A 26,327-nucleotide genomic window follows, 5' to 3' on the forward strand; every position below is an offset into this window, starting at 1 on the left:
GCACGTTGTTATGCGAGATTTCAAAAGGGCTTTAAAAGTATTTCGTCTCGTTTTGTATGAAACACGTGTCAGCAGCGCTCCGTAATGCGAACGACTGATGCGTCGATTTTCCATGTCGGAGACCCGACTTGAAGTTCCACGGAGTTTAGTTGACATTTGTACGGATAAAGAGAATGTCTGAAAGGTTCTATTAGGATAATCACATTTTCTCAGCTATCAGTCCGTCAGTTTCTTCAGCATAATTATAATCATCACTAGAAGCAGAGTTTTCAGCAAAATACGTAGGCCCTATTGGAATTTGTTTTTTAATTTATATTTAAAAGTCTTTGCTCTATTTCTATATAGCCTACAAGTTGAACCTGTGGTAATCCCAGACCAAAATTGTCTTTTAACATTTTTAGAATGTTTTAACTTCACTTTTTTAATCAATTTTTTTCCCTTGTATGTAGTTTTTCCTTTCTTATACTTTGATTGAGGTTCTGGCTGATATGTACATCTATTATCAGGCAGTACATCTCACTTGACGATATGTGTCGGAGGAAGAACAATTGTTTGTATGCATCTGAAGTCTTGACTAGTGTAATATGTAGCTAGTCGGCAATGTATTCAATGGAGAGGGAAAGGAACTGGCCATCCTACCCCATTATCTCCTGGCCTAGGTGCCTCATAAGTGGTACCTTTTTGTTATCATTTGTGGGGTTCAGACCTGTCTTCGGACAGTTGACTAAACAGTAACAATGTACGAAAAAAGATAAAAGAAACGATTTATTTCGATTTACGTGTGATTTTAATGCATCGTTAACGAACTCAAAAGAGCATAACTGTACATTAAGTCCCGAAAGGCTAGTAATTTAAAATCACATTGTCCACTTGGTTGTTGGAAGTGATGAATACTGTATATCGTACATAATTATTTCAGCTCAGATCAGTATCGTGAGATTAATCGTTTATATTTAACTATTTGTATTCTACCAAACACGTGAAGAGCAACATTTGGTAATTTTTGACAGCACCTTAAATAGAAAGACAGAAATGCTTACTATTAAGTTCATAATAGTGTTGTCATTTCCATATTACATACGTAACTCTTGTTTCGAAATTAAGTAACATTTTAGACGATGTAGCAGTACGGTATTTCATAATTCATTAGGATATATGCGTTTATGTAGTAAATCATACCATTGTTAAGGAACAGTGCAATTTTATTCGAAAAATATCCTTGAACGAAGAGGTAAACATTTAATGTCACCATTTCAATACGAAAAATGAGAACAGTTGTTTCGAAGGCTGCTGGGCAGATCTATCTCCCATGATAGGTACAATGTCAAGTCAATAAACACTCTTTTCGTTTAACTTACGTAAAACTTTTCATGTTGTCCTCATTCATTTTGGGGAGTTTAAAACTCCCACACTAAGGAGATTAAAAAAAAATACACCAGTCAATTTCTACCGGATGAGTCAAGATACTACTGTACAGTAGTGGCAGAAAAAACCGGACCGACCCTTGTAGCTGATTTCAGAGCCTTGTTCACGCAGAGCACGATAAACTGGTAACTAAGACTTTCGTGGTTGGAATCCTGCCTGGGAAGGAAACTCTTTTTTGTTCCTTATTCAAATTTATTCCTAATACTTTTCGATTGCAGCGATATTTTACTACTTAATTAACTTATTATTCGCAGAACATGAATTTTACCAGCAATCGAAAAGTATTGGGAATAAATTCGAATAAGGAACAAAAAAAAAGTTTCCTTCCATGCAGGATTCGAACCACGAAAGTCTTAGTTACCAATCTATCGTGCTCTGGAGTAAACAAGACTCTGAAATCAGCTACAAGAGTCGGTCCGTTTTTTTTTTTTTTTGCCACTACTGTACATATCTTTCCGCTGCTTCATATTTAACAAGTCACAGCTGCAAACACACTAAGAAAGGTGAAACATGCCAGAAAAAGAATTTTATTTAAAACACGACTGTATTCTATATTTTAGATGTAGTCTAATTTCATGAATAACTGTTGCGTTAAATTCATTGTTGTTTCTGTACTTACTTAAAGCGATAGGGTTGGAAGTAAATCCCGAAAAGACTAAGTATATGATTATGTCTCGTGACCAGAATATTGTACGAAATGGAAATATAAAAACTGGAGGTTTATCCTTCGAAGAGGTGGAAAAATTCAAATATCTTGGAGCAACAGTAACAAATATAAATGACACTCAGGAGGAAATTAAACGCAGAATAAATATGGGAAATGCCTGTTATTATTCGGTTGAGAAGCTTTTGTCATCTAGTCTGCTGTCAAAAAATCTGAAAGTTAGAATTTATAAAACAGTTATATTACCGGTTGTTCTATATGGTTGTGAAGCTTGGACTCTCACTTTGAGAGAGGGACGAAGATTAAGGGTGTTTGAGAATAAAGTTCTTAGGAAAATATTTGGGGCTAAGAGGGATGAAGTTACAGAAGAATGGAGAAAGTTACACAACACAGAACTGCACGCATTGTATTCTTCACCTGACATAATTAGGAACATTAAATCCAGACGTTTGAGATGGGCAGGGCATGTAGCACGTATGGGCGAATCTAGAAATGCATATAGAGTGTTAGTTGGGAGGCCGGCGGGAAAAAGACCTTTGGGGAGGCCGAGACGTAGATGGGAAGATAATATTAAAATGGATTTGAGGGAGGTGGGATATGATGGTAGAGATTGGATTAATCTTGCTCAGGATAGGGATTAATGGCGAGCTTATGTGAGGGCGGAAATGAACCTCCGGGTTCCTTAAAAGCCAATAAGTAGGTAAGTAAGTAAGTAAGTAAGTTTCTGTACTTATTAGGAATAATTAGTGTTAAATGATTTTGTGTTCTGTCCATTAGATCGATAAGTTCTCCTGACGGATGGATAATTTATTGCGTCTGCCGACAATCATCGCATCCGTGAGCACATCAGAAGGGCAGTAGGACTTTTACATCCATTTATTTTAAGAATGATAGTCAGTGGTGGAGAATATATATAATTAAGGCAGGGAAAATGGGTGTATACCGAATATACCTGCGTTTTGTCTACCGCAAGTCTTACAGGATAATTTTGAGATTTAACTTTGGCTATCTTTCTTGAGAAACTGCAAGCTTAGCTAAGGATGAAGAATAATAACTCATAACTTGAAGTAAGAACGGGTTTTGTGAAGAGTTCGTGTCTAACACAAATACCTACTCTCTCAACCTACGAGTATTTTCAATCCAAGTGACTGTGTCATGCGCTTACCGTATAATGGTTGGGTTGTGTTTCGTTGTCAGCTCTCAAGGCCGGAACTTCTCATGGACAGATACTGATAATAATAAGAGGTGAAATTTCTGGAAGGTACGTACGTGCAAGCTGCGTCTTTGCAAGGGATCTTAAACAGAGCAGTCAGTATGAGTACTTATACACAGCAGTAACTAAAGTAGCGGGAGAAGCTAAGCTCTCTGAGAGAGTCTGTTATCCGTCGCTGATGTAGATGAAACTGAACTTACCATTACTGTTACTCCGGTAAGAGACTTAGTCATTGTTAAATGGGGAAAACTGAAAAGTTGGTTAACTTAATGAAACGTGAAAGAAGTAGGGCAAGACTATCGCTAAGCACGAAACACATGTCCTCAATCATAGTGCCGAATCATTTGGTCGAATTCGTAGCTTCAGCCACCAAGGCACCGATAGTCAAAGCATGCATTTCGAAAAAAGTTACTAAAATCATTGAAAAGAGGAAGTAGATCATCCCTGATCCATTCTTTTGGGACTCATCGTGACATTTCCTTTTGGGCCATACACACATTGAAAAATGAAGGTGGGGTGATCATTAGGTGGTGATAAGCGAGTAATAGTGGAAAATGACAGGGAATTGATGACATTCCGGAAAATCTGCCCCCACCACCTTTTTCGTCCACTACAAATTTTATCTTGACTCGTTGGGATTTGAACTCATGACGAGACCTTGAAGGCCTTCCATTCGTTTCTAGGTACTGTGAGTCTTTTGGAAACCAGGTTTTTAACCGTGGGCGAGAGCGGAGTTGTGGGGGGACGTTATGAAATGCCGCTGTCGGTCTGAGTAGATAATAACTGCGTATAGCAAAAGCCTCTGTCAGCGGATGATGGATCAGTGAGCTGATCCGATCAATGCGGGCTGCCGGCCTGCACGGCAAATGTCGTTATGAACGGATAAGCAGCAATTTCTCTTGTGTTTCTTTGTTTATTTAAAGCTCAACTGGCAGAGCCACTGCCTGCAAACTTCATCTCCGTCATTCCCGGGGCGGCTTTATCAATTCAGTGGTGGGATGAGACCAATCCAGAAACGGGATGAGCTCAGTACAGTGTTGGGACGAGTTCAGTCCGGTTCAGTGTCGAGATGAGTTCGTTCTAATGACGGGTTGTGTCCAGTTCAGTGACAAGATGAGTTTAGTGCAGTAGTAAATGAGTTGAATTCTGTGGCAGCATGAAGTCTGTTCAGTATCAGGATGGGTTGAGTCCAGTAAAGGGTGAAGTCAGTGCAGTACCGGAGTTAAATCAGTCCACTGACATGATGAGGTGAGTCCATTGACGTAATTACCCCGAGTCTTGCGACGGGGTAAGGTTAATTGAGTGACAGGCTGGAATCATCCAGTAGTGGGATAAATTCAGTCTAATATTGCAGTCTCATGCTGAGTTTAAACGTACCGCGGAATTACCTCTCAGTCTGTTTGTGGGATAGATAAGTATAATAGAGGGATTATGTACTCAGTCCATTGGTCGGTGAATTCATTCAGTCCAGTAGCGAGATGAGTTTAGTCTGGTGATGACGGGATGAGATCAGTCAAATGTCAGGATATCGTTCAGTGGCGGAACGAGCTCTCAGTTCTGTGGAATGTTAAGTTGGATAAAGTTGTGGGATGAGATCAGTCATTAGCGAGAGAGTTGATAGTTTCGAGACGTGATAAGTAAATAGTGTCATTTATTTCTATAATTGGATCCTTTGGCCCGTTCTGTCCTAATTCCTGTGAGAATTTTTAACACCACTTAAATGTGAAATTAACGGCATTCTCTGATCATACAGTCAATATAGTGGAAGGCCACTGCTTAAGGCGACATAATTGTCCACAAGCATGAGAAAAGGATACGCCAGAAGGTCCAATTCTTAGAGATGGAAGGAGAATAAGATTGACGTTAAAGTACGCGTGTAACAATCGTTATGTAAATTAACGTTGAGCAATTGTGTGTAGATTAAATTGCACTACCTTTTCAAGCTACCAAAGCTATAACTGTTAATACTTTTTTTTTTATCAAGCTCGTTCCAGCTCTTCTGCTTTAACCGTGTGGATGTATTGGGTGCTGAGAGCTCTTTGCATAATTAAAAAGTCTGACTTTCTCCGGACACACTTGAAAATGAGGCTTGTAGTCTCGTATATCGGCGCTCGAATGGGATTTCCTGGCAATATCCAACTACACTCGTTCCCCCTCCCTCTGTTTTACGTGTGTACCGTAAATAATTGGAAATTGGAATTCACTTCGGCACCGAAAATTCAATTTGCTGGTTGCTGTTTCTAGGACAGAAGATCTGTGTACAGAGAGATCGAGTGCGGAATGGAATTGCTGCTTGTAATATGGGCAGATTGGAGACTTATCCTATGTTCACACACTTACTATCCACAGTGATTACGTGGGAAGTCCTCGATGTTGGCGTTTCTGTCCTGGAAGTCCGCATATCGATTCTTTTGACTCTCTTCATCTTCATTTCTTGTAGTCGGTTTCACGGATAGAGGCTTTCCCAAATAGGATTGATTGTAAGTAGCATGTACAGTACGTCACGTACACGAGACAGGACACCTACCGGACACTTAGTAATAAATTTCTTCTACAGCTTTCTCGGCTTTTTTCCCTTTTTGTTGCGCTTTCTCTTTTCGTTTATCTTAATTTCCTTATTCTTCTCTTCCTCTTCTATTATTTTTTGTCTTCTGTATTTCCTGTTCTTTTTTGTATGTTCTCTTATCTTTACTTTGTCATCCATCTGTTCCTCTTCCTTCTTTTCTTTTATCTTCTCTTTCCAAGCTCTCTCCACCATCAGTTTCACCCTTTGCTCTTATTTATTTATTTATTTATTTATATTTATTTATTTATCTCTCGTCCTCTTTTTTCTCTATCTTTTACTCTCTCCTTTCTCCTACTTCTCAGGTTCTTTTCTTTATTGGCAATTTGTCTCCTGGAACTTAATCTTGTACGAATTCCATGGCATTGGTGTTCCATTGTTTTCTGAACCATTGCTTACGATTATGGGAAAATTATGAAATTATGGCATAATGACATTAACTAAACCTTTTTCCATTTTGGTGCAAGTATGTCAGATACAGCGACTACATATCATGCTATAATACACAATGTTATGTCACGATAATTGCAGTACTATAGTCCCGTCGCTCTTATTTCCGGCAGCCAATCACGTTGCAGGTCGGCTACACTTAAACGTGTGCGTTTTGTCATTCGCTGCTGATGATGTTATGCACTTCCTAAGGCTCGATAAATACGTAATATAATCGCCCGTCATTTTGGTTCTTTCCTTGGCGTTCGCAGAAAGCACATGAGGACGTTATTTGCCGCTCAATTACATTGCATTTGATTTATTGTCATAGGAGCTACCTCACGATAATGTTTAACGGTGCCGTAAATAGATTCCTCGTCTGGTAGCTCGACAACGAAAGAACGAAAATGACGAACGATACTATCTACCTAGACTTCACTTCCTAAGGCGTAAGCAAAGAAGAGAAGTCACGCCGGAAATAACAGCGACGCGACTATAATGCATTGAAATCCCTCAAAATAGGTGTGGTTAAAAATTTTGACGTAAATAAACTACAGTGTGTGAATTGAAACATTCATGGTAATTATCCGACAGACATCTTGGCATAAGTGATATCTCACATAATAGTATATGTATGTGTATATATATATATATGAGAAGAAACTGCCTACTGAAAGATGCATTAGAAGGAATGGTGAACGGGAGAAGAGTTCAGGGTAGAAGAAGATATCAGATGATAGACGACATTAAGATATATGGATCATATGAGGAAACAAAGATGAAGGCAGAAAATAGGAAAGATTGGAGAAAGGTGGGTTTGCAGTAAAAGACCTGTCCTTGGGCAGAACACTATTATATATATATATATATATATATATATAGGTAATTAGTTACTATTTCAATACATTTAGCACTCCTTTCTTAACTGTAACAATATCGCATATAAAGTAATTTTCAAAATTTTGGAAACTACTGTACGTTTCATCACACGATTAAACTAAACAATCTGTACAAAGAGAGTTGAAATTGTTTCATAACTTGTTTTTAATCTGACTTAATGAAAGAAGGGAGCGTACCAGAAACTATGAATGAATGAATAAACTACGGAATAGGAGAATTAAAACTGAAAGACACGCAGTTTTTGTGTTCTTGCACACGGCATTTGGGTTATGTGAGCACCAAAATCGTGAGTCACATGCCTCTAAAGAGACTCACTATCTCATTAGACCACTTAAAAGAATTTAGATAAGAAAAGATTTTCAGAAGAAGCGGAAAGGAAGAAATGCCTGTCGCTAATGAAGTGCAACTAGTCCATAAGACACTTCGCCCCTAGTCCATTATATCTTCGGTTGTCATCGGTATTTAAACCCATGAGTGTTTTGAGCTGAACAATACCTTTATCTAAGTTTTACTCTTAAGTTCGTATTTGGTTTACTCTGCCTGACACTAGGACATGCGCACTAATACTATGAGTTTTCTGTCAGGAGTGAGAAAGTCGCCGAGGTTCTAGCTAGGATACTACAGGACGTCATATTGACAATGGACAAACATCATTATCCTAGGCGTAGCTTTTATGCCACCTTAAAGCTGTTTGTCTTAATCTTAGCCACTGTATACACTGTGGTCGATGAGACTCAATATCAGAGTCGCTTTTGTAAGTTGGTGTTTGGTTTCTAGAGCCGAAAATTGACAACGAAGTCATTGACTCTTTTCAACTATGCTCGACTTAACTGGTAAACCTATAAATGTTCAGTTTATGGACCTTCGTGCGTATATATATTGGCAGGATCATTACACAAAGGGCTATGTTGAGCAGCAAGATTATGAATCGACATTTTCCCATTATTCTCCAACAGAATTCTCCCCAATCAATATTTGGGTGACTTTGTTACGATATGTTAAGAGCGGAGTAAAAGCGGGTTTGAAGAATTGAATCTTTTACATTCAGTGATTTACTACATGGCGCCAACGACTTTACTTCCTCATCTTACGAAAACCGCAGTTATAATATTTTCCCGTCTAAAATCCATCGTCGGGATGGAACCCCTGTACCTCAGGTTCATGGCATTCACGGTAAACATTAGGCTGCAATGGACGACTAAGTCACTTCTGTTAAGGAATATAAATAGCAATATACATTATGCTGTCATAAGTGTACTGGAATGCAGATTTCTTTAATATGGCCATTGTATTGCGCTTTCTGCTGTGGTGTTGTGTCCTGTCTAGGGGCCGATCCTCCCAAAGTCTCGACCTTGCTCTTGAGGTTGTCACGTGATGCTGTCAGACACACGTGATTAGACAGGTGGTTTCTATGTGTGAGAGTGCTGGAAAGTGAATCGGAGCACGGCATCTTGCGGTTTCCACAGTTAACCATGTTGAGACCGTGGCGTGCAAATCCACACAAAGGATTTCGAGCACTGCAGATGTCTGTGTGATACGCCTCACAATATCTGTCTGCTGCATAGCGTATACAGGAGATTCGACTACTCATTCTCTTTGTCTCCCTCAACTTTATCAGCCCAAGTGGCTGGTCAGATTTGAATCTTCTACAAATTCCGAAGAATATGTTGCAACGACGACTTTAAAGGCTGCATACTTTACTCGTGGTGGTTATAGTAATAAACTGAAACTGGAAAATTTGCAAAATAATGGCAGCGAAAATCGAAATACTCAGAAAATTTTCCTCAGAACCGTCTTTGTCTGCAGTAAATATTATTTAAACTTATCGGAATTTCAACAGATCTCCGGCTTGGAAACAACGTTGTAGCTGTTTGGCTGTTTCATATACCTAAGAGAACAGTTATTGCTCCTTTATTTCTTCTTTGCTTCCCTATCTGTCTTTTTTTTTGTGCCTGTCTCAATCTCTTTTCGTCTCGTGACATTTTCTTTCACATATGAATAGCCTACATGCTAAACTACAGCACTGCCTGAAAAGGCAGGCACTTCTCTTACGGTTTTGTTTCTTAAAACAACTACTTTAATTAGTGGCAAGCTGACAATGAAGTCAGAGACAAGTGATGAGTAAATTTTGTTTCTTAAAATTCTTGACAAACATGTGAAGCAACTCTCATTTACATGTATACATATGTTCATGTATGAAGTCTCGTGGATCTTGTCCCGACATAGCTCAGTTGGAAAGAGCTCTGAGCGCGCAGAGCTGAGAGGTCCCGGGTTCGATTCCCGGTGCCGGAACGAATTTTTCTCAAATTAGTAGGTATCTACATGTTTACTACTAACATAAAATAGTAGTCTTGTTTATTCAATGAGGATGGCGAGACCTCATATATGAATATATCAATGTTAACAGTATTCAGAATCTGTTGTTGAATATGGCCATAAAGTCATTTAAATTTGCGCTCCTACATATATGACTTATATGTCTAAAATGCAGGTAGTAGGCCATTAACAATATAATGAGGAGAGTTCGGCCGACGCCGTGGATCATGTCCCGGCATAGCTCAGTTGGAAAGAGCGCCCTACGTGCAGAGCTGAAAGGTCTCGGGCTCGATTCCCGGTGCCGGAACGAACTTTTCTCAAATTGTTAGGTATCAACTGTCATTTGTTGTCAAGTTCGATAAGTACGATTGTAAAACTATTGAGAAGTTTGACAAGTAAGGTGGCAGGTCACAATATAGCATTGTCTCATAAAACCGGAGAAAAAAATAACAAAATATTAAAAACTTAAAAATGAAATGAAATTGCTCTTTTGGTTCACAAAGCATTAATTTGACCAATATTTCGTTTAAATTCACTCCCATTTATGGTTAAAAGCTGTTTCAGTTGTATTAATGGAGAAAAATTCAATGACTACACATAGTTATTGATTACACAATATTCAATAGAGGACGGCGAGGTCCTCTAATAGTAATATGTTTTAACTTTATTGAACTTAACCTGAATCTCTAATTAAATTCGTATATAGCCTATATTCAATATCCCTTTCTTTTTATGGTTTTGTCTGCATTATTTCTCCTTCTGAATCGCTTAGGTATAATATATATCTTAGCTACAATGTTTTTCTTTAGTTCCAAAAGTATAGACTTACAGGATGACTCTAAGTTTGACCGTACGTCTTGGACTTGTCAAAAATAGCCTAAAAGTTACAATGAAATGTGACAAGTAAATTTTTCAAGAAACAGAACACAGCTCAGGCTATTAAAATTCACTCCTAATTCACTTATACATGTCATTTGTCCCTGTTTAGGAAACATGAAGATCAGACAGTTGGTAGGTCTACTTGTTACTCGTTTTTCTTGTCACTACTCAAAGTAATATTGTTTTAAAAAAAGGTCCCAGGGCTGTAATATTAATAAGGCGAAGAATTGGCGGAATAATCATAATATACCATTAGACTATCCTGAAAAAAATCTGCTCATGACCATCATGTGTCACAGATTTCACTTTGACCCATCGAAATCTGAACCGGATCTCTATATATATTCTGCAGTTGGCAGGCTGCACGTAACGTAGGGACATCGGACCCATCGTCTCCGTATGTTTTAATGTTTATAGGGATGTGATTGCCCAGATATGAAAGTCTTGCTAAGTGCCTTGTTTGTTACAATGCTAAGTGGTAAAGACGGATGCTTCCTAATGGGATGGTGGTAATGGTGTTCTGACTATTTATTCACAACTAATCCCTTTTTCTCTCACCGGATTTTGAACGGGGTCCCTCGCCTGAAAAGTGAGCGCTCAAGCTGTCGATGTTCCAAGAAGCCAGACGCCAGTCCTCCCCTCTCTTTCAATTTACGTAAAATAGTTATGGTTATCTTATTATGTAAATAATTGCTGTGAAAAATGTCATTTGCATGACACAGTTTATTTACTGTAAAGTCGTAACTTTTCTAATATGTCTGTCAGAATTACGTGGTCTCCTGTCTAACGGTTCGTTCTGTGCGGTGCCACACAGAGAAGAGTGTATGGAGCCTGCGTGTCGCCCGGCGAGTCAGGCTGACCCGCCCAGCATCGACGCCCGATAAGTTGCCTTGCACCAAGGCGCTGAAAGGCAGTGGAGCGTTTACAGTATCGACAATGAAGTTATGCAAGCTGAAAGCATTTTAAAACTTTTCAGACTTTATGGACCGGAAACATCGCTTAGTATTAATTTTCTTTGCGGAGACCGACACAAACTTTATACCGCTGAAGCATGTACAGTCTTCGAGAGTCTAAATCAGGACAGTGGTTTTCTACCGAACCACGGAGCCGTTTTTCTGCGGTTTCCTTTTCTAGTACATCGATAGGTGATATGCATTTGCTTTCCACTTCATAAAACAAGGTCAAAACCATGACGAGTACAAATGAAACTTCTTTTCTTCTTTATTACCATTAACCTTTCGCTCTCACTCTTATGAAAATTTTGAATATGCATTTGTACATTCATCGGAATTCCTTGTTATGTATCAGTCACAGCGTAAGACCACTACACGTAAGACAATACACGTCACACACAAGACATGGGGACAAATACCAGAACCTATCAAAATGAGATTAATTTCCACTTCTCTGTTGGAAATGCAAGCCCAATTTGCAACCAGATTTGCTACTTCTTGTATCGCAATGAAGAGTCTAGACAGGGTGAGTCATTTGCCCCTTATAATTAAGTTTTATGCAACCCTGAATTTTATATCATGCCCATGAAATTGCGGTACTTGTTTTTAAGAAATGTCAAAGCAAGATTAGGCCTGAAATTTCCATACCTCCAGGTTACATAATTCCTTAATTGAAGATATGCAATTGCACTTTATTTGATTACCAAGGAAAGTTTGCACCAGTTGATTTCAGGCACTTTCTTCGTTTTAAAATGCTAATGAGGTAAGGACTTTTAATAGGTTAGTTTATAGCTATTGACTATTACACTTTTACTACGTCATACTACTTTTGACCAATAAAACGGTAGGCTACGGAATGACGTGTTTCAACCGATCATGGCTGCTTATCCTACAATTATGTTTATCACCTCCCTACCATTTGTTTCTTCGTTTACCAACATTGTACTTTCAATTTGTACCTTTTAAAATGATTAATGTTTATTTCATTATCCTTAATTAAAACTTTTCTATCATTTATCTTTTTTATATTATTTAGGTTATGTTACAGCTTCTGCTGTATGAGATTAGATACTTGATAGCTCTCCGAACTAAGGTTTAATAATGGGCCTCCTAATCAATTCTAAAGGAATATTTGTATTTAATTCTATTAATATATATTGATAATTGAAGTGGAATGCAATTGTTTTAGTAAAAATGAAACTGAATCAACAAAGCCTACTTGACTAGTAATCGTCCATAGACTTCAATGAAGATTGTACAGTTGGCACAACTGGTAACAAGAGTACAGCTAATCGTAACACATTATTGCCATCTAGCGGAATATTTGTAATGATGAGGTGGTACAATAATACATTTTCAAGACAGTTTAGTATTTTTGTAAGTCAGTTAATATTTTATTGTATTAGAATACGTACTTTATTTCTTCTAATTTTTATATACTTTCTTCTAAACGTTTAATAGTCAACTAAATTCTACTCGAGTTTTGACTTGCTCTAGATAAATCAAAACCGCTGTAGATAAATTTAATAACGTATTTTATTTATTTATTTTGTTTATTTGTTCAGTTTATGTACTTTATATAACCGATACTGTGTATATAATTTATTTATTTGGGAAATGTGAGGGTCATCACTACATGTAAATATACGAAATAGCTGTTTATAATAAGTATTCATATTTAATTTATTTTGTCTGTCTGTCTGTCTATCTATTTACCTATCTATCTATATCTATCTATCTGTCTGTCTGTCTGTCTATCTATCTATCCATCCATCCATCTATCTATCTATCTATCTATCTATCTATCTATCTATCTATCTATCTGTCTGTCTGTCTGTCTGTCTGTCTGTCTGTCTGTCTGTCTATCTATCTATCTATCTATCTATCTATCTATCTATCTATCTATCTATCTATCTATCTATCCATCCATCCATCCATCCATCCATCCACCCACCCACCCACCCACCCACCCACCCACCCACCCACCCATCCAAAGTGTTAGTGCTGGAAGCTCAACCATTTTATAATACATGCCCGAACTTCTGGTCTCATTTTCCAGTATATTTACGATACCGCTAGCGTAGAATCAATGAAACGAAAATGTGTGGAATATTCCGCAGTTCCCACATTAGTTACACGCCTTAATCACTTGATCTACAGAGTGTCCGACAAGTCTCCCATCGTAGGCTAAATCATAAAATATTAGCCCCTCCTATTTACAAAGATGTCTGGAGGCGGAACTTCATGTTATTTACAACGCGCTGTGGATGTCTGCAGTGATTTCACAACACTTTTCCTCGATCAGCGTTTGTAGATGTTTCAGGTCACAAATCTCCACTTCAGAATCCTTTTCCTTAAGTTAACCCCAGAAAGCAAAGTCAAGGGGAGATCACTGTCGAGTCCTCAGCGGCCTGTTCGCCATTCGGGAAAGTTGTCCAACCAATTCCATAAATGTGTGGTGTAATGTGGTAGAGCACCATCCTTCATTAACCATTCTGGTTTTTAGCCTAGCAGATCCAATTCAGGCATTATCTTATGCCACGCCTGTGCGGAGTTTACTCGGCGACAACTTGCTCGATCGGTGGATAGGCTGCAGAGGACCCAGGTCACCCGACCTAAATCCATTTGACTTTGCGTTCTGGAGTTAAGTTAAGGAAAAGGTATCTGAAGTGAAGATTAGTACCTACAACGTATTCGCACACAGATCGAGGAAAAGTGTTGTGAAATCATCGCAGACATTCTACAAACGCGTCGTAAATAACGTGAAGTTCCGCCTCCAGACACGTTTGGAAATCGGAGGTCATAGTGGACAAATTTTTATGATTTAGCCTATGATGAAGGTTTTGTCGGGACTCCCTGTAATATGACGGACACAATACTCTCTTATGCATAAGATATGATTACGAGTATTGTGTTTCTGGAATTGACTGTGAATAAGCGGTATTACACAACTTCGTATGAGTAAGACACAGGTGTCTCACCTGGCATTATTATTATTATTATTATTATTATTATTATTATTATTATTATTATTATTATCATTATTATTATCATCATCATCATCTGGCTCGATAACTCTTAGAAGCCTGAAAGCGACCAATGAACTGTACATTCTTGACCAGAGATGAACCAGTACAAGGGTTAGCGTATGTTCAGCACAATGATCCTCTCTTCTTAGCCGTTAGAGACAATGTAAGCAATAGGATTACGCTACTCACTGTAGCTCCCCAATTTCCTCACGCTGTTGGATGAGCACCGGTCTTATACATTCGCTGAAATTTCATGGGAGAATTTCTTCCCCCATGAAGATTCGTGTTCCTTACCATTAGGCGAAGGTATAACGCATTAGACGAAGCGGCCATTTCAACATTCACAAGTAGCAGGACGCCTTGATTAAATGTTTACGAATGAGGCTTCGCCATAGCTTTAGACAACACCATTTAACTACAAAATATGGGAGCATACATCCATAAGTGAAGGGGAGAAATTCACAGCCTATTGCCGGGTATTGAAGTCGAATCTGCAGGAATATTAGCCAGAAACGCTACCACTTGAGTCACAATGGAAGTTCTGTTGTTGTTGTTATTATTATTATTAATTATTATTATTACTACTACTACTACTACTACTACTACTACTACTACTACTGCTGCTGCTGCTGCACTGAACATGGTCTCTTAAGAGTCCCAACCAATGTGATCACCAGGCTTCGGACTTGGGCACAGAAACGTATGAAATTCAGAACCCACGAACGATAGTGTTGTGTTTGTCGAGTGGAGTGGGAGATGGAGTGCGCCGTAACTTCGTGTCTCAACATGTAAACAGTCCGTCACAAAATATATTTCAACCTGTACAGATGCAATATATACAGTACATTCCTAGTGTAGGCAATAAATGTCTACCATTAAAGTATTAATGTGAGTTGTAACCTTCAATCAGGTGTCCCTACGCCGAAGCCTGTTACACGTACCGCAGCCAAGCAGCAATACACACACATTACGAACCCACCTGTGCTGTTGCAGTCACCCTTCCACACACGGGTCATGACGTCATTTATACTCCGTGTACTCTAAACCTCATACTGGTTACTCTATATCCCTAGGCCGAAGCCTGGTGATCACTGATCAGCATAACGCAACGTCATCCCTCAAGACAACACAGGACAAATGCAAGACAAAGAAAACACAGTCAGCTCCTCCGAAAGGCAGATAGATCAGCACTCCTCTGCAATGTCGAATTCGTGTCCGCTCTATTTGTAGCCGCAAACGCTACTCTACACATATGCACCACAGTTAAGTGGAGTATCTAAAACGTTGAATTTAAAATAGAACTGTTATCTATCAATGTGGTGGACATGCTTCGCAGACGTTCACTGTTGGAAAATAATGTATTTGTTGGTCTTTGTGTCCAGACGGGAGAGGGAGAGAAATTTTGGATTTGCATGAATGAAAAGCCACCGCAAGTCAATGTGGGAGTGAGTTGAGGGTATGGAATATTGTATCTTAGAAGTAACTCTGGACATGGCCCGCAGCTATGTACAGACCTTTATCCAACTACTTCGACGGAACTCTCCACTGCGCATTTAATCCTTTGTGGTACAGTGCTTAACTTTGTACTCCATTCCTCCAAATATCTGTTTTTCCAGTTCAGATACTATTGCAATTCAATAGAGGACGCAAAGGAACTACCCTTCAGCTGAATTCGTAACTTAAATTATTACAGCTTCTCAGATTAGAACTTCCTCAGGCAACAGAATGTTCTGGAATTAGTGTAGAGAGTTACTCTATCATTCAGATAATCCAACTTGACATATTGATGTTTGGTTGTCAGTTATATAGTACAGCCGCTTGTCTGCTTATTTCTTCTAATATTTTCATTACGCCGTCCATAAATATCGCGAATAATTCTCATGACGTGGTGGTGGTGGTGGTGGTGGTGGTGGTGGTGGTGGTGGTGGTGGTGGTGGTGGTGGTGGTGGTGGTGGTGGTGGCGGTGGTGGTGGTGGTGGTGGTGGCGGCGGCGTGGTGGTGGTGGTGGTAAATTTATTTGTCCCGAGTTCGATTCCGTAGTGAAGTGATAAGATAGGCCTATATCCCGTGCACAGAAATTGAGTCTGTTTCTCGTCTTGATGTATACTCGTACTTTATTGTCTTACGGAGCAGTATTGCACTATGTTCACAAGGAGTTTCACTACTTTTGAGGATGGAAAATGCCAAAACGTCCAGCCTCTAAACTCAGATTATCCTCATAATGCTGACGACAATATTTCAGTGAATAAAATGCATTCATATAACATTACTTAGATATTTGAATTTAAAAAGTAAGCTAATGTAAAAACTAGAACGGTACATATTCATTCACTGATAATTTCAAACGCAGTGATTGCTTCACGAATTATAAGAGTCAGAAATGTTAAATTAAAATTAAATCCATGACACGACGGCCCATAAAGGGTCGAGGCCAGCTGCTGGCCTCACCTCCACATACTTGAATGAACATGAACGATCATCCAACCAGAACGTAGTGTGGTTAGCTCGATGATCCCCCCCCCCCCCCAAGCATTTATAGCTGGCTTTCGTAACCGGATTTCGCTACCTATTGTAGCTCCCCAAATTCATCACAGTGCTGGGTGGACACCGATCCTATAGACTATACTGGCTTAATATTTCATGAGAAAATTCTTTCCTCTTGAGGACCCGAATCAGCGCGCATTCCGTAACGCAAGTTCTAGTCACGATGCCTTAAACCACGACGCTACGTAGAAGTGTTAAATCTGACACAATTATTAGGGCCTACCCGACATAAATAGGTGTCATATATACTCGTATTGAGACGCTTCTCGAATCGGGAGGTGATCCTATTTTATATCACACCTATTCTGATTCTTCGGACATCTAGAAGTATATATTCTAATTCTACTAGGATTGGTATAATTTCGTACGTAATTTGTTATGAAAGAGGAAAAAAAGGAAGCAATTGGGAATTCAGGAATAAGTTTTGCTACATAACAAAGTATCATCATCATAAAAACACGAAATAAGTCTTAGTAAGCGTTCGGCGTCATACAGTCATCTTTTCAATTATCTTCTTTTGCATCTGTTACATTGATTTCTATTCTGTTATTAGTATTCTAGAAACTCTGCCTTTTTTCGTTTTCACATTTCAGATCGCTCCGAATCCAGATTTAATGTTTTTGCATTTTTAAATTGTACCATTTTCTGGTTCTATTTTCAATTCTAGTCCTCGTTTCAACTGTTTTCATCTCGTCTTGCTTTCTTGAGATTCCAAACGTTACTACGATACAACAGATAGGAAAGAACAAGAGTACTGCTTATCTTTATTGCAAAAGATGTTTACAGTAAATTAGGGGAATGAAGTAATGTACAAGTAAATGTACTGGTATATTATGGACTTGTATTTTTATGCAACACAAAATAATGTACGAATCGTGTATACAGAATGTTTCACAAGTCACTCATCATAAGCCAAACAACAGTTAACATAATATGTACGATGTGCTTGCATGATATGTATTCTCGTTGGTCGACGTGGTCTTGTGAAATGGTACTCAAGTAGCCCCGACATTACAATGCTGTATTTTTAGTCTACTTGTAGAGTCACTTACAGAAAGATCCGCATTTATGAACAGATCAGGTCACTTACTCATTTCAAAGCTAGAGTCACATAGGCATGTAAGACGATAACCCTTGACGTTTTGCAACGTGTATAGTGACTGGTCATTCGTCTGAATCTCTGCGTCTAACAGAACGGCAAAATCGAACATTTATGTGAACTGTTACTTATCCTGTGATGTGTTATTTCTGGGACACTCTGTATTATTTGCTAAAATGCTATTTGTTATTTGTTAGTTGTTACAAGTGACGTGATAATTTATTCATTTAGGCCTACTTTTAAAAGTAAGCTTTTTGTGAATTGTTGTAATATGATGAATTGATAAACAGTGTAATTAGCGTAGTTACTGATTCCAACGTGATAGTGCTCCTAATTATTGTAGAATGTTCTAATTTACGTCGAATGCCATGCAATGACTCTTCTACGCCTATAGAACTTAAATTAAACGCCAATTGTTCTAAAAATAGTACCATAATGTAAGTTCAGTACAAGACAACTTCATTTACTGACTATCACTTTGACTACTGCTACTGACCGACATGTTGCAATCGTTTTAATCTATAAAATAGCATTAGGGCCTAATGATTAGAAATATCGTCTTTTTTCCATTGATAGGAAAATCTACACAGTATACAAGTATACAAACAATAATAATAATAATAATATTATTATTATTATTATTATTATTATTATTATTATTATTATTATAATTGTGGAAATAGGATATGAGATTACTACAAATCAAACATTATCTTAGTGGATAAATTAATTAAGAAAGCATACAGTAGGTCTGTAGATTCTGAATAGGTAGATTGGACTATTTGCATTGCTAATATAGGCTGCATTCTTCAGGTGAACAAAGGAATTAGGATAGCCTACTCATTGAAGTCTTATAAAGGGAACTGAACTACGATTGGTAAGTAAAAGAACAACTACTAAGAGCGTAGGTATGATTTGATATCGTACGAATGGTGCGTGGGCGAGAAATAGCCGGTAAATTTTACCTGGAGCCCCGAGCTTTACTACCTCCATTTTGTGGATTTATGTCGCCCATAAACGTTCATCTCCCTCGCTCCGCAAACCTGGGATCTAGTGGAAAGTATAATTATTAAGCCCCCGTGTACAAAGGGAAGAGACGTATTATAGAACGATATATTATACACGTAGCTGTTCCTCCCACTACAACTGTAAAAACAACTGAAGATATATTTAAGTTACTTAAAAATGAAACTCAGAAAATTTGGGAGCAGAAAATAGCGAAACATATTCCAGTCATTTTACATATAACAGGAATAATTTTCCGAATGATATGGAAAATGTCTTGTAGTTGCCATATTATTGTATGGCATTGTAATTTAAAGTTAGGCCTGTTATGTAAATTTTCATTATATTACGTGTGAATTAGGCTATAATTGGCACAACCTCTATTTTCATACCCCACATTTGGCTCACTCCAATTGCAAGGCTTCATAGATACTAAGTTCTGATAACACAGTAAACTAGCATGAATCAGTAGGCGTGATTTCGTATCCAAGAGTAAATTGCGGATTGTAATAATCGGCTTATTAGCTGTATGCATCGTGTGAATCTGCTGTCACATAAAACTGTATGGCTTTACTAGGCCTATAAGTGATCATACCATTCAGACGTCACGGACTTTCAAATACTGACATATGTGTTAAGTTATTATATTTGCGATTATTATTATTATTATTATTATTATTATTATTATTATTATCATTATTATCATCATCATAATTGAGGACGTAGCTGCAATAAGGGCCCATAGCCCCATAGGCTCTTTTTCCGGAGAATGCATAAATCGATTCTCCGTAGTTTCTTTGTTATACCCACAAAGTTTCGTTGAGAAATGTTGAACAGTAATGCTGATAAACCTGTTTATTTTAATATATTTTATAGGCCCTGCACTGTTTTTAAAAATTTCAACTCTATATAAGTTATCTCAGAACAGCATTTTGGAGTATGGGCCCTTATTGCAGCTACGTCCTCAATTACTATTATCTTTGAATATTTTCAGACTTTGACGGTTTCTTTCGAAAACTTCCATGCCAAGTCATATAGACTCCATAAGTTATATCTTCATCCAAGACCGAAGAATTTACTCCTAAAATGGCATGTGTACAAAATTAATAGTCGACTTATTGCATCTTAAGTAGGACACGAATTACTGAAGTTCCAGACCTGCTAAAGAAACTGGAGCACCAAAAACGAACGTTGTTAAGAAAACGTCACTCTCCAGATCTTCTCTCGAGGAAGCTGGAAGAAACCTCCGTTTAGGAAATCGGCAATTTCTTATTTGTTGTGAATAAAAGAGATTATGATTATGATTATTATTATTATTAGTAGTAGTAGTAGTAGTAGTAGTAGTAGTAGTAGTAATGATGATAATTATGAGAAATTCACTTTCTTCGTGAATATTGGAACTTAGAGGTCCTAGGATCACTCCTTCGCCGAAAGTTACAGTCGTACGTTCGTTTTTGGTGCTCCAGTTTCTTTAGCAGGTCTGGAACTCGCTGTCGAAATTAGGAATGGATGACGGACACGCACTGCGTGACTTGGCGAAGGTTTGCAAATTGCCTCCTCCCAACCCCAGTGGACGTGCTTTCTGTTTCCGAAGGGAAAGAAAGAGTTCGTCTCCGGGTGCTGCGTTCGCGTGCTGAGATCAATAAGCGAGTCTGGAGCAGTGGCGAGAGACTGCAAACACCAAAGCCCCTTTCGTCACTCATACGTTGTTTTTAATCGGTTTTTTAACAACGCTTAACAGCTGCGTTGGCGTGGTTATTTAGCCTTGGTGGTATTGGTGATGTACGAGATGAATTTTGACGAGATGAGTTGGGATATTCGTCGTGTGAATATCTGACGTCCACCTCGCACTTGGAGAAAACTCGGGAAAACTCAAGCAAACAGCACACATGGGATTCAAACCTAGTTCGATCGCAGCCTGCGAGTATGTACGAATTCCACTAACATCGAAACCATGTCGGTGGTCTTATGTTGTTAAAGACATAGTTACAACATAAAGTTTTCCGTCTATAAAACGGATTTCCGATGCATTACATCATTCCTCTACCACCTTTACATCAAATAAATAAACCTGATAGGCTACTTATTCGATGCATGTTTGCACCCAGAGCCAAACTCCTTAAGTCCGTTACCATCTGTCATACATATTTTATTAAATTCGTGAATAATGATATAACATAATACTCGTAATATAAAATAATAATGATAATAGTATAAAACGTATTACAGCTACATGTCCGACTTTCGCTGGCAGTATCTGTTTATCCAGACATATCCAATTTGTCAAAATTATACACTTAAAACTAGCCCTCAGATATTATTTAACTCTTATTTGCATTATAATATTACACCACAGAATCAGTACTAGAGTTTAATGACGTTTTGTTACATTGAATTCGAGTCATAACAAACGACACGACAGTAAATTATAACCGCCCAGGTAACGTGTTATTGTTATTACTTATTATTTATTACTATTAGAGCTATTAGAGTGAGAAGCAATGTTAAGCCGGGGTAACGAGTACACGCTGTCATTCATTTGTATACGTCATTTGCACTGTCACTTTCAGTAATTCGATAATCGATATCGACTTCCGTTTTACTCACAAGGAACGTACGCCAACCGCAAGAGCTCGATGATGAAAAGTATATAAAAGGCTAATTATTTATTAGTCGCTCATTAACGTGGTGATAGTCACTCGTTTCGCTTTTTCGCCGTCGCTAGGGCCCAGCCTATCTTGCCAAATACCACCTCCCTATCGCGAATTCTATGAACACTAAACAACTTAATAACTGATACAGCGTCCTTAAATAACCAACTGAAAAAAAATCAGTCATCTAGTCTCTTTTGTCTATCGCCATTGCAGTTCTCTGAGGGACGCGATATTGTTGTTGTTGTTGTCATCATCATCATCATTATTATTGTTATTATTATTATTATTATTATTATTCTATCATTTCTTAGCTAACCACTGTTGCTTAGCACAATAATAATAATAATGCGGGGGGGGGGGTTCCTACCAGTTGAATAATATGACCTCCGGTGTGTTTCATCCTATGAACTTTTTTTATTTCCAAATTTAGAAATAGTGAATAGTAAATGTGAAAAATTCAATCAAAGTCAAAGAACTGTCAGTCATGACAGGTGGTAGATACAGATTATAAGGAAAAACTAAACAGCGTTACTAGAATAATAATATTATAGGGAAAGAGAACAGTTGGTCATTTTCTCTTCCAAATTTTCCATTTCACGAACAGATGTCTTCTGATTCTGCAGCGGTCTGAGATGATCGAATGAGGGAAATAGGGCAATCTGTAATCGGTTTCTACTCGTAGCATCGTTGCGAAGATGTTGAATAATTTCTACAGTAAATAAAGTGTATGCGCCTGTAATGACATGCGGTAGAAACGAGGACTGAAAGATAAAGAACAGAAAATTACATACGAACGACATAAATAAAAAATAATAGAGCCAATTCTGGCGTACATTAATTATATGATAGAAAAACAAGCGAAGAATTTAAGAGTTGTATGAAAATGTAGTCAAGTATTCATAAACTAGGAAAAGGAAAGCATAGAGAGATCATGTTTGCAGAATGACGGAAGACCGACTACCCAGTATTGTCCTGGTAGGAAAACCTAATACATCAAGATCATTAGAACGGTCACCCAAACGATGTCAAGGAAGCTAGTCATCAGACTTATAGTGATATGAAATTTCGAAAGTAAAGGGCTATGTCCTAATATAAGGCATAGAATGTTATGCCTGTGACTGGTTGCTGAAAGTACTGGTATTTTAAAGTAGTTTATGTCCTTAGTTATACCTACTATACTCAGTTCACTGCGGTGACAACGATATGCATAATATACACAGTGGGCCAAAAAAAAAGGCACAAAATTAGAAATACTCTATTTTCGGAAATACATAACATTAATTTATAGTGAATACACTGTTGGAAAGAGAGACTTTAAAGATGAGCAAGACTTTTTATTATGTTTCTTTTAGGCTCAATTAAAATCTTATGGAGGTCAATACACAATGATGCGAAAAATGTGGTTTTTGAAGGCAATTTATTACTTCAAAATGCAGAAACTGAATGTTGGTAAAATTAATAATAAGTAATGATCTTTCAAATAATCAAAATTAAAAATGACCTCCATTTGCGCGCACAACCATTTCTAGGCGTCTTCTCCATTGTCCAATAGCACTGGATGTCTGTCTCCGATCAAGCCGGTCCCTACATTTAAGAAGGCGTTGTCTTAAATGTTCAATAATACGAATTCTTGTTTTGTAGTAAACTGTTTCTTGTAGTTGAATCCATACAAAATAGTCCATAGGATTAAGATCTCGTTTGAAACTCCAGCGGAATCCATCAGAGAATCTGAGAAATGCGATCTTTCACGCAATAATCTCTCAGGAGGGATATCATGTCCGTATCTTGATAATCAATCGTACTCTTGAAACAGACCATTCTCGCTGAGCGTAGTGTCTTACAATTTGACGGGCAGATAAATTATCATATTGGTGCAAATGTTTAATGAAAATCTTGTCTTCGTTCGTTAAGCGACCCATTATTCACCAAATGAGAACTGAAAACTAAATAAAACAAATGATAGCACAACAAACGTCTTGGCCTGCTGAACTCGTAAGACAGTAATGCTTAGTTGGCATAAACAATCGATTTTGCACTGCCTTACAAAAAATAAAAAATAATGTTTAAATGGTAAAAAATTAAATATTACAGTACTTTCAGTACAAGGACTGTGAAATAAACTTTCAAGTGAAAAAATTAGCTACTGGAATACAACCATTTAAATTTTGTGCCCACTGTGTATATTATCTTAGGGGAAAGAAAACAGAGTTACGTTCAGTTCAACATAAAGTGGCATCTCTCCTGCATTTGTTTATGGTTGGTATTGCACCTCTACTTGTGTGGTGAATCTTTAACGAGAACAGAACATCTCATGGCCTTGTTTTACTTTCCTCTGGGTATCCGCCAAATGTCACACTAGCGACTTGGAAGACGTGAATTCAAGTGTGTAATCCATTTAGAAACATGAATCCTACATACATATTATATCTTCGTTTTTTTCTGCTTCCAGAATTTTTTTTTTCCACATTTCCATTGTTAATGCAGTAGTCCATAAGCATTCTTTGCGTATGCATAGTGAACACTTTTTCTTTATACGATTTATTGTGAAATTGTTATATTTCTGTAAAACTTTATTTTGAAATGTTGGTCGAAGTACTTTTCCAACATTCCTAGTAAGCCTACATATACGTAAGGGGATGCAAGGAGAACTAGGGTAAACGAAGAAGAATATGGTGAATACAAAGAGAACAAAGTGAAGGCAAGGAGAACAAGGGAACACAAGGATAATACAAGGAAAACAAGTGGAATGCAAGGAGAACAAGAGTAATACATGGAGAAAGAAGGAAAACAAGGCGAAGAAAGGAAAAAAAAAGAGGAAGGCAAGGTGAATACCATCTATTTGCGTCTATCTTTGTATCATATTGCACTATCAATTTTGGAAGTTCGTCTACTCTGTTAGATCCGTAGGCAAGTTTTTAGCCTCCTGAGATATTAAGCTACATTGCGACTGGAAACTGAGTAATTCCGAAACGTTGGAGAATTAACATATTAATACACAGTTTTGTCATCCTTATAATGCAATGCGATGCGCTTGAAAATGAACGACCGTCAACATCTCGATAATTATTTATCTGTAGCATCGTATTGCTTCTCTATACTTCGCATCAGAAAACGGAACTCGCTTCCATAGTCGTTATAATTTACTGAACGAGTTCCGGTTTCTTGAAGTCTTCTAAGAATTCGCCATAATCGCAAGTCTCGGATCGACTCCTAAAGTTCACAATATTATTACGTATTTGTTGAAGCTACTTGCAAACTTTCATGAGACCCTTCCAATTTTCAGAACTTGAAAACTTCCTCGCCTCTGGTTCTTAACGAAGTTTCCCAGCAAATAAGGCCAGAGAATCAGAAGGAATTGTCTGACGTCAGAACGTGTATCTTTGAACTGGAAATATCGACTTTACTGTGCGGATCCCACGAGATCAGTCCTGGTAGGAATGTGGAGTAATGCCAATCCTACACGCAGGCAACATCCAGCGTAACGCCACTCTTGCTCGCAGGAAACGACATAATGACACACTAGTAACTACATTACAATAATTAATCAATGTGAAAACATTCAATCAACTTTTAAAATATAAACCAATAGAGTCAACTTTACAACACACCGACACAGTGCCAATCTCAAACTAGCCGATATTTTCAGCCACGATATAATTTAATATCATGTGGCGACAGTGATGTCATCTGTTTAGTGTCCTAAGGGTCATAACTCTTAACAACTTACAGTAGAGAGTCTCGTTTAGGCACAGTGAAAACGTAAACAAAGTGCGTAACGTATGGGGGGAGGACGAGCCGTACGATGAACACGAGGGATGCACAAGATTTTAGTTACAACATTTATGCCAGAGCGTTAATTGAAATTATATTTTCCAAAAACACACACATTGCATAACGTTATCATATACAGATTTTAACAAACAAGCAATTGTAACGTTGAAATAATTCAATATAAGAAATCAAATTTTGCTAATTATATGATTTTGCTTTGAAGCAGCATTTTTACGGTCATGAATTTCATTTTCTGTACGACTGTCATAATATTACAGTCTTCCGTGGCCGAATTAACAAAACTACAGTGTACTGATCTGCAGTGACAACATTATTTCCTAAACACAATTATCCCTTCTCAAAGTTCAATTTATTCAGATACAGTTCAGACCAATATACTGTAGTTTTATTAATTCGGCCACAGAAGACGATATTATGTTAGTCATACAGAAAACGAAATTCATGACCGTAAAAAATGCTGCTTGAAAGCAACATCATGTAACTAAGTATTTTGTTATATTGAATTATTTCAACGTTACAATTTTATTGCTTATTTGTTAAAATGTGTATATGATAACGTTATGCAATTTTTGTTCTTTTGTTTTGTGTGTTTTTGGAAAATATAATTTCAATTAATTCTCCACCATAAATGCTGTAACTAAAATCTTGTGCATCCCTCGTGTTTTATCTTACGGCTCGTCCTCCCCCCCACACGTTACCAGCACTTGTTTACGTTTTCACTGTACCTAAACGAGACGCTCTACTATATCTTATCTCTGATCAGTTCTAGGAAGAGCGGTGCACCAGTCATCAATACCTCCCCATACCGCTAATTAAAATACACCTCGCAGAGACTTTCTCGTAAGCTCCCCACAATAGTAGA

General features: G+C 37.8%; 1 protein-coding gene across 7 annotated transcripts in view; it reads left to right on the top strand.

The window, feature by feature from the left end:
• Nucleotides 1-26,327, top strand: part of LOC138706173 (uncharacterized) — a 381,089-nt gene that overhangs the window by 229,709 nt on the left and 125,053 nt on the right. Inside the window, exon 1 of one of the 7 annotated variants that reach the window (XM_069835186.1) lies at nucleotides 4,356-4,550. The exons of the other annotated variants lie outside the window; for them this stretch is intronic. The gene's annotated coding sequence lies outside the window, so the exon portion shown is untranslated. Of the gene's footprint in view, nucleotides 1-4,355; nucleotides 4,551-26,327 lie in introns of those variants that run through there. 7 annotated transcript variants of the gene reach the window in all.

This window comes from Periplaneta americana, chromosome 9 (genome assembly GCF_040183065.1).
Source record: "Periplaneta americana isolate PAMFEO1 chromosome 9, P.americana_PAMFEO1_priV1, whole genome shotgun sequence".
Classification (NCBI taxonomy): Eukaryota; Metazoa; Arthropoda; class Insecta; order Blattodea; family Blattidae; genus Periplaneta; species Periplaneta americana.